General features: G+C 34.6%; 1 long non-coding RNA gene across 2 annotated transcripts; it reads left to right on the plus strand.

Annotated features, from left to right (window-relative positions):
• The first annotated feature begins 951 nt into the window (after positions 1–951).
• Positions 952–4,364, plus strand: LOC110915309. 2 transcript variants are annotated; one of them, XR_004866045.1, is made up of 4 exons: positions 952–1,314; positions 1,397–1,846; positions 2,971–3,793; positions 4,023–4,364. It is a non-coding gene; the product is annotated as an uncharacterized LOC110915309 (long non-coding RNA). The 2 variants fall into 2 exon arrangements; XR_002578874.2 differs by having other exon boundaries at positions 2,960–4,364.
• Positions 4,365–10,077: the final 5,713 nt, after the last annotated feature.

Genomic DNA, 10,077 nt, shown 5'->3' on the forward strand with positions numbered 1-10,077 from the left:
ATTGGTGATAGTATCACTATGCTGCGTTCACTTGACATCGATTTCTGGAACAAACTCAGCTGAACCGTTGGGTTCTTATGGATGCAAAATGTCTCTACACCCATGTAATCCGAATAAGTCTTGATTCGATTACGCAGTCATTCACTTTGGTATTATTCGGACTTACCTAGGAATGACACAACTCTGAGGAGACAGCATAGACTAAATTTCGAGGACGAAATTTCTACAACAGGGGGAGAATGTGACAACCGGTAATTAACGACTTCTTATTACGCGATTAATGAATGTTTAAAGCGATAATTAATAGTGTTTAAGGCACGAATTAACCCAATTAGGCTCTTGTAATGCCTAGGAATGCCTACTCGACTTTACAGTACGCGAATGATAATCTGCGGAGAAACCGCGTAACGATAAACGATAACAAACTGATGTCGTACAAAATACTGACCACGCCGATAAATACGAATTTTATACGTATAATTTAAACTTATGGATTTTGTTTTGCGAAATCATCACGCTTTCGAATGGCATAAAATGCAAACGTGAACGAAAACGTGACTATAGGAACGCACCGGCAACGGAATGAAGCATCAGACACGTGTATTAACTCAAAAACTGAAATATTTTGATATATTTAGTTTCGCTTTAGAATTTTAATGTTCGCAGTTGAAAACGGATCGAGAAACGGATTTAAAAACGACAAACTACGCAGTTTACGTGATTTTAACGCGACGACAATCATACGCGTCAAATATCGATACCCGATGGAATTTTTTTAAACGTTTCGACTCTAAGATTTTATTTTATGACAATTCACGACAATAGAGTTCAAAAAATGGGCTTTAGAAACTTATCGGGCCGCTCAAAACACTAGTAACGGGCTTGTGGGCCCTAGGCCCAAGCCCATTTGTTAACCCTAGTATAAAAGCCTAACTATCCCCTCATTTCTCATTTTTGCCAAAACCCTAGACCAGACAAGTTACAGCCGCACACACTCGAACCCTCTCTGTCTTCTCTTCTGCAATTCCGGTGACCGGAGACAGCTCCGGCCGATGCTTTTCCGGCAGCTCAACATCGCACATCACACCCCTAACTCCTTACATCATCTTCTTGTACCACCCCAGCCCCTGTTTCTTCGAGTAGATTGCCAGCCATCACCATGGCGGTGGCACACAGTGGCGACGAGACAAAGTGGCGGAGAGAGAGAGAGGGAAATCTGAGATAGAGAGGGAGACGATAAGAGAGAAAGAAGGGGCGGCGCCGACGACGGAGCCGGTGACGGTGATTCTCGACGACAGCGGACCAATGGCTCCGGTAAGCACATAAAACATATTTTTTTATATTTCATCTCCTTCTTCAGAATTTGTTCAGTTCTCGGTAACACGCAACGTTTCAGGTTGTGTTGATGTTGACGGTGATGGTGATCGCCTGCGGTTTGGTCCGGTTCGATCAAATAGTCAGCAACTCAGTTACGGTTCGGGTCACGGCTCCGGTTCATATGTGCGGCTCAGGTTTAGATAATCCATGTTAATAACAGATTCGATTTTGGGTTCGAGAGTTGGTTCAATTTTTGGCTCGGGTTTGCAGTAGATCGGGTCAGAATTCAGTTCGAGTTGGATTTCTTTCGGGTTTCACGACTCAGTCGGGTTTGAGTCAACTCAGCTGCGTTTAGGGTCGAACCCGGTTGACTCGGTCAACACTGAGTCAACTCGAGTCAACACCGGGTCAACAAGGTCAAGATTGGGTTAAAGACAGTCAACAGATTCGAATTCAAGTCAAAATGGGACAGAAAGTCAACTGGTCAAACCCCAGTCAACGGCGGTCAAATGAGTCGCCACGAGACTCGGTAAAGTTTTTAGCGTAGCGAGTTATCGTTATTACATTAGAATAGACTTTAAATTTTTAGTTAAACGCGAAATCGAGCTCGACCGATTAAAACGCCTATAATTTAGTTTACATTTTGAAATACTTGACGGAAATTTTATATAGATTTATTATATTCTTGAATAATGGGTGAAAATTGTTGATTTTTGACAAAAAATACGAGAACTTGAGTTGTCGGGTTATTCCAAAAACAGAGGAAACTCTGCCCGATTTTTCGTTAAAAATCCGTAACACAAAACATATTATATTCTAAGAACGACATAGATTGAAGTTCAATTTTTTCTTACAAAACGAATATAAAGGTACATTAAATTTTGGCGACGCTTTATGATTTATAAAACGACTTTATGACACTTCGACAAAACACAAATTACTAGTTAACGGAGCTTGAATACTTATATAAAATAAATATAACGTATATATTTATTTTGAACGTTTTTATAAAATAAATATAATTGTTTATATTTATTTCAAACGTAGTTACTTCGTGTTATCTTATAACATAAATATAATTGTTTATATTTATTTTAAAACGCCGACTTTAAACTCTCTTACAAACTAAATATAGTTTTTAGACTATTTCAAACGCTTAGTATTCGGCAGTCATATAAATAAATATAATTGCTTATATTTATTTCAATTATTTCGGATCCGAATATTCTTATAACATGAATTTATTTGTTATATTCGTTTCAAACGTCAAGTTTTCGAATATGTATATCTATTTGTTTCCATCCTACGAAGACTACAACGGTATACTACCGTGTCATATACGGCATTTCGAAAGAGCCGTACTACTATTCACATACGCTTTCTAATTCACAATAGACATGACATCGCAGATATATATTTATATTTAAAAATATTTAAATATATAACTTAATCAGTCGAAAACTAAGTTGATCTCGAGACTTAGTTTTATCCCGATTATAAACGGGATCAACTAACAATAGTTTGGTTATTTCAAATCAAAATAATAACACCTTTATAGAATCGTTTAGTTAACAATTTGGTAGAGCTCGGACACGTAGTTTAGCTACGTTTAATTAGAAACTGATAAGTTATTCCCTGTTAGGGATGCTATAGTTGCACGCTAGCTAACTCACGTTCTTGGAACGACACTACGGAATCACGCGAAGCTAGCTTTGCACAGGAATATCCAGGTGAGTTCATAACCCCCACTTTTTCCTAGTTTTACGTTTTACAAATGTTTTCGGGGGTGGAAAGACATGCAAGTTTTGCAAAAGTAAACAATTTTTCGATAAGCGAAAACTCATATTTCTAAACCATGTACCGAATGGATTTCAAGGAACTCAAATGGTTCACGAACGATTTATACTAAACATACCGGTTTTACAAAACAATTGCGTATTTACGAAACGTGCATGATTTTCATGACTAGAGACGGTAATGTCCTATTTACAATAACGGGACTGGGTTGGTCTGCGTACACAAAACGAGACAACCCAGTCGGTTCATGTCCCCCCTTTTCTTTTTAACGTCTCGGTTTTACAACTCTCAGGGGGAAATACATGTTACTTGGTATGGTTAAGCTACGGAATGAATTAGTAGATCACGTGCGAATAGGCTGATACTTAAAGCACAATTAATCTTGTTTAAGACCACGGAACAAAGGGGGTAGATCTATCGGGTACCGGGCGAGCCCCACTCACGAGTCCTTGTGTGACCACATGGAGTTTCCTTTGTTACCCTCTCCGGGTGGACCGGTACTAAATTGCTTACGGGTTGGTGGCTTCCTATGTCGACACACATATTAATGTCCTAGCTACACATTAATGATCAGCATGTTCTTTGACGCTTTACATACCGGATTTCGACACCTAAACTTTCAAAAGTCTATAAGATTCATTTGACACAATCTCACAAATACATGGAATTACATACATTGGTAACGTTTTCAACTTATATACAAGTAAGAGGATGAGTTAGTCCTGCTTACAAAGACTCTCGTGGGCTAGACTCACAACTTTCATATATCATGCCGAGAAAATGATTTTACTATATTCTCGCAACAACTTTTAAACCGGTCATAAAAAAAAGAATTATTTTAAATCTTTTTCAAAACAAACTATGAACTCGCTCAACTTTATGTTGATTTTTCGCATGTTCTTTCTCAGGTGGCATTTTTCAAAACTATGGAATGGTTGGAATAGGAGAACCCATGGGAATTCGAGTACTTAGCAGGCGTTAAATTTCTAGAAGTCTTAGCTTATTTGCTTCCGCTGTGCAATGAAGATACCACTCCAGTCACGCCAGCTCTGATATTTCGGGGTGTGACATTATGTTTATACAAGAATTGCTTTGTTGAGACGATCACTAAACGTTCACAATTGATTGCAAAGCCAATGATCATAAGAGCAAGAGTTCATATTTGTATTTGGGTACATGTGATTTTACATGTACAACATTAATTCACATCAAGCCAATATGTCATCATACTTCCCCCATTATAGTTGGTTTTTGGTCAGGAACCAAATACGCCCCTTCTAAGATTTTGGTTGTGCGGTATATATATTATTGATCCACCATTAGCACAATGCTGTGACCTCTAAAAGGGTTGAGAATATATGTTGGGTAAAAAAAATAATTATCTATGATTAAATACTTAAAGCCATTGGAAGAGATTTGCTTACAGCTCATTGGTTTTCACTTTAGTGAATGAATGTTCCCAACATTAGGGGTAGATAACAAGCAGCTGGAAAGTGAAAATTGGAATGAATTATCATGTCATCTTGATCCTCATAGTATAAACGGTGAACCAGAAGTTCAAAGGATAATTCATTTACCAATATTAAAGAACAAATTACCAGACAAGTTCACTGACCTAAATAGAGTGACTAAGTAAGTCACATAATCAACTGCTTATGCTCCAGTCATATTTGTGTCCCAAGAGGACAACCACATATTTTGTAATGAGTCTATTGCATGCCTAAAGCATGGTAGACTAGTTGATTCCAATAATAAAATTCCTCGAAAATTAGAGCAAGTAATTAAGATGGTCAAGTCGAGGTTATAGTAATAAGATCTCCTGAAGAGACAGTAGACATGATGGTTCAAGAAGAACCTCAGGTACCTGAAAATAAAGAGATCTTGATAAGCTGTATCATGTCTAAGATATGTATGGAATTGAAACAAAATCGACGTCGTTATACCTTTGTATATAATATAGCGCTTGAAATGATGAAATGACGAGGATCAAGAATTAAGATCTGCCTATGAATGAAAATACATAAATGATTGGCCAAAATGGAAAGACGTAAAGTATGGCAGATTCAAATTCTCTAATGAAATGGAAAGTTTTCGGACCAACAATCCATACAACTGAATTTGTAAAGTATGTTGGATATTAATGGGACTTTTATATGAATCATGTGAAAATCAAATTAAGTGAGATAAGGCAAATATGGTGCACAAGGATTTTCGCAAAAACCCATGATTGATTATAATGAGACACATTCTCTAGTGGTGGTTGTAATGACTTTACAATATTTTATTAGTCTGGTAATATAAAGAGAGAATTGATATGCGTCTTATGAATGTTATGTATCACTTGATACTAAAAGTTTACATGAAAGTCCCTCAAGGATTTGAATTATAAAAAATCATGTAAAATGAGTTCTCGAGAATGATATGATCATTGTATACAAATTCATATTTGAATACGTTGAATATAATTGGAACTCCTGATGAGTCTCGTAAAGCATTTAAGTGCTTAGAAGGTTAGTTGAAACATCTTAAGGATGTAATTCTTGTGCACCAATAACTATACATAGAAAACTTGTGTCTGGTTATTATGGCATCTTAATGTACAATGTATAAGCATGGTACAATATGGATTATATATTCAAGACATCCTTGCATGTGATATATAAATCAATGAGGAGGTATATGTAATAGAACTCCTAAAGAGTGAATGCACATGCATTGTTTTTCAAAGTTGAAAGAAGTATGTATATGATTGCAAATGCCTGAAGCATTGATTTGAAATCCTCAAGAATATATCTTTATAAAGTTAAAGATAGTATGAACTAAAATAGTCAAGTTGAGTGTTGTACAACTCATGATATATTCTGATAAAGAGCAATATAAGTTTGATAATATTATCCATCTTTATCAAATGTTCTTTCTTAAAAGTTCACTATAATCGCAATTTACAGTGATGATGTCTAAAGCATCATTAAGAGAAACTGGCGAGCTTTTAGAAGGGGATTTTTGTAATGACCCTAGCACAGTATTATTACTCAACTTGCAGTTCGAATATATTTGTAATCATACTTTTGTTCATCTATCAAACTACATCTAGAAGATGTTGGTGGGACATTTTAGTATGTAGAGAGCTCAACCTTATAGTATGTTAAAGGTTGTTCAGACACTTTTTATAAGAAATGATTATTATAATCTCCTACCAAAGTAGAGATTCTCATTTCAAAAGTACCATGGCTAAAGTGCAATTATGCATTAACTTAACATTCTAGCTATGCATGATAATATATATATTTTTTTTATTTGAATTTATCAACATGATATAGCACATGTCCAATGAGTAGACATTTGAATGATAAAGTAGATATGTCGATACCCTAAAGGTAAGAATGATATGTGTCTATATTTTACTAACCCATGAAAGCTAGTTCTGTTAGTCTTGTAGATATAAAGAATGTAACACAAATAGTCTTGGATCTTATGGTATTTGTTCGCAAGAGGAAGCACTAGAAGTCTCGCAAGAATATTTTACAACATTACTCAATATAAAGGATTGCACTTTAAGGCATCAAATGACAAATCATTCTATAAAAGTTTTGAGAAACTTTCGAGGATGATGGACACACTTTACTTAAAGGATACATATTATAATGAGGGGGATATTTATTCAAGTTACACTCTTTTTCCCTTAACTAAGTTTTATCCCAATGGGTTTTCTTAGTAAAGTTTTTAATGAGGCAACACACCTGATCCAAAAGTATCAGGGGGAAATACGCGCTGCACTCTTTTTTTCCTTAGCTATGGTTTTACCCCACTGGGTTTTCCTAGCAAGGTTTTTAACGATGCAGCATCACCTAGCGTATTAAAAGAACGGTAGACTATTATATTTCAACATGTGGATAGTGAAGGGGTAGTGTCATGAATGCATCATAATGTGGTGACTCTCCACATATGTAACCTCCGTATATTTATTACCTTTGTATTAATGTTAAGCCTCTATAAATAGAGTTTTCATGTAATTGGTATTACACACTCAATGAATATAAGAATGAGTTCTACTATTATCTCTTTCTTACTTTCTATTCCTTGTTCTTTATGTTTATATATATATATATATATATGTACGTTGATTGCTAGTAGGCCGTTGTTTCACAACATTACTATATTTTATGAGTTTTAATTTTAGATATTTACGGATAATTCATTTAATAATTTTCTATTAATTAGGATATTATAACAACTTATATGGAATATTATTTTAGTCAAAATGGTTATATTGTAATAAAAATTAGTCTTTTTTTTTATAAAAGAATATAACTAGTTCTACAAATTATTTAATCTACATATTATGAATAATCACAAACTTAAATATGAAATTTGTTACAAAAATTCCACAACTAATTTATCGAATGAAAAATCAGAATATTTATTTTGTGATATAATATTTTGATAAATTAGGATTTTTCCATGAATTTCTAAACTAATATAACATGTTAAATTGTCCATTAAATCCATATATTATCCAATAAGTCTCAAAAATTCCAGAATCTGTTCTAACATATACATGTTCAGTTTGGTATGTTCAATTTTATAAAAACACAACTACAGATTAAAAAGCCCAAAGAGTTAATTACTGTTTTCGTCCCCGTGGTTTGTCAAAAATCACCATTTCAGTGCATTAGTTTAAAAATTACGATTTCAGTCCTTGTGGTTTCACTTTCGTAACCATTTCAGTCCACCTCTTAACCATTTCAGTCCCTGTACTAATAGAATAAATGGATTGAAATGGTTACGAAAGTGAAACCACAGGGACTGAAATGGTTACGAAAGTGAAACCACAGGGACTGAAATGGTTATGAAAGTGAAACCACAGGGACTGAAATCGCAATTTTTAAACTAATGGACTGAAATAGTGATTTTTGACAAACCACAGGGACGAAAACAGTAATTAACTCAAGCCCAAAATTCAAGTGTTCAAGAACCCTATAATCACAATTATCTAAATTTGAATTTGTTCTCCCTCTATCACAGAAATGGATAGAGGGCTTTTGTAGAGCATGAAAAATTAAATAGAATAGACTTAAGAATTACCTAATTTCATTGAGAAATGAATAAGAAATCACGAGACAAAGTTACAAGCTCTAGAATTTTCCTTTCTTTAATCCATGAGATATGATGATTGTTAACAGGTTTTGAGAGTGGGGAATTGCGTGAAAAGATGTTTAGGATCAAATGGGATAAGTTTTATAAGTTAAGATTAACGAATTTATTAAAAACCAATTCAAGTTCTTGTTAGTCTTTAATAGTGATAAACTTGGGTTTTAATTCGGATTTAATTGTTCATTTAGAGACGGTATTGGATCGTTCGGATGATAAGGATTTGTTATCGCCGAGATTACGAGTTGTTTGGGGTCCATGGTTAATCAGCCTGTCGCTTAGATCGGGTTTTTGAGTCGGGTCGGGTCTTACAGGGCGGGTTTTTGAAACCGGGTTGGGAAGATGACAAGGGGCACGTGGATCTACCTTTTAGGGCTAGTGGAGGAGTGAAGTCAGGCGTGTGGCCCGCCAAAAGGGTTCGGATATTGTGCAGTTTTGGTCCCTCAAGTTGATAACCATACATAACTACCATTTCTAACCTAGTTAACCCATTTCTTTTAGAATTTTAAAGAAGCTAACGAATATAGTTAATAACATTTTTATTTTTAGTTCATTATTCATTAAATTAATATGAATATATATTAAAACAATAAGTAATAAAATTTTCATTTTTATTTATTTCATTTCGAATCCGGTTTACAAATAAATCAAGTTTTCTAGGATCTGTTTTTTTTACAGATGTTACAGTTATACTAATATAACAACATAGTTATATGGTCTAACATAACAATTTAAAATTGTAAAGTAACACAACTATATGGTCTAACATAACAATTAAAAATGGTAAAGTAACACAACTATACCAAAACCCCACATACACATTCTCATCATTTTCTATCAGAATTAGTTATTGTAAAAAAGAGTTTCAGAAAAAAATGTGAAGTGCACATGGCATGGTGGGGAAGAGAGAGCATGAAGACAAATTGAAGAAGGAACAAGGGACAGAAGCAACGGGTGAGGGGATGCAGGAAGGATAGGTAATGCGGAAGAATAAGAGAGCGGGAAGCATATCCTCTTATCTATTACTACGATTTTTTTTTTCTTTAATCTTCCTTTTGTTGATCCAACCCTATTGTGTGTATGATATTTAGACACAGATGAATGAATGAAAGTAAGCAACTAATAACGAAAAAATTACCAAACATTTGTGAATATAATTGATTGAACCAGAAATCCCTTCATCTAGTATTCTAGTTAAACGATAGTAAATGTGATCATGTTTTTTCATTTGATAAAAGTATTAATATAATTACATCACATAACTTCCAATAAACCACTTAAGTATAGCCAAGTATTTGGTTATTTACAACACGTTTTAGCCTGAGCTTTAATTATCGAGCTTGAGTCGACTCCTGAGCCTAAACGAATCTATTATTTATATGATTCTATTTAATATATTAAATATATAACAATAATAATTTATATCTATAAAACTATGATGTATCAAAATAATACATATATAATATTGTTAGGGGAGGATTTTATAATCCTAAGGATCACGGATCCTCAAGTGCTGCCAGGATCGTGGATCCTCAATTCTATTTGAATTAAGGATCCTCAGCAGGTGTTGCAAGATCAGGATTCAGGATCCTTATTGTTATCCTTATACTAACAATTGTCTACCTTGTACGTAAGCTTGTTTTGCAGGAGCTAAGGCATGGACCGAGTCTCACCGAAATTCTTGGAGCATATTCCCTCAATATTCCACACGTGCTAGGCTCTTATGGATGTTATGGAGATTGTGGGGAGCTTGCATAATTGTCGGACAGTTTGTTAGTTTAGGGGCTGTTTGGTAGCCTCTGAATGGTCATT

Source organism: Helianthus annuus, chromosome 1, assembly GCF_002127325.2.
Source record: "Helianthus annuus cultivar XRQ/B chromosome 1, HanXRQr2.0-SUNRISE, whole genome shotgun sequence".
Classification (NCBI taxonomy): Eukaryota; Viridiplantae; Streptophyta; class Magnoliopsida; order Asterales; family Asteraceae; genus Helianthus; species Helianthus annuus.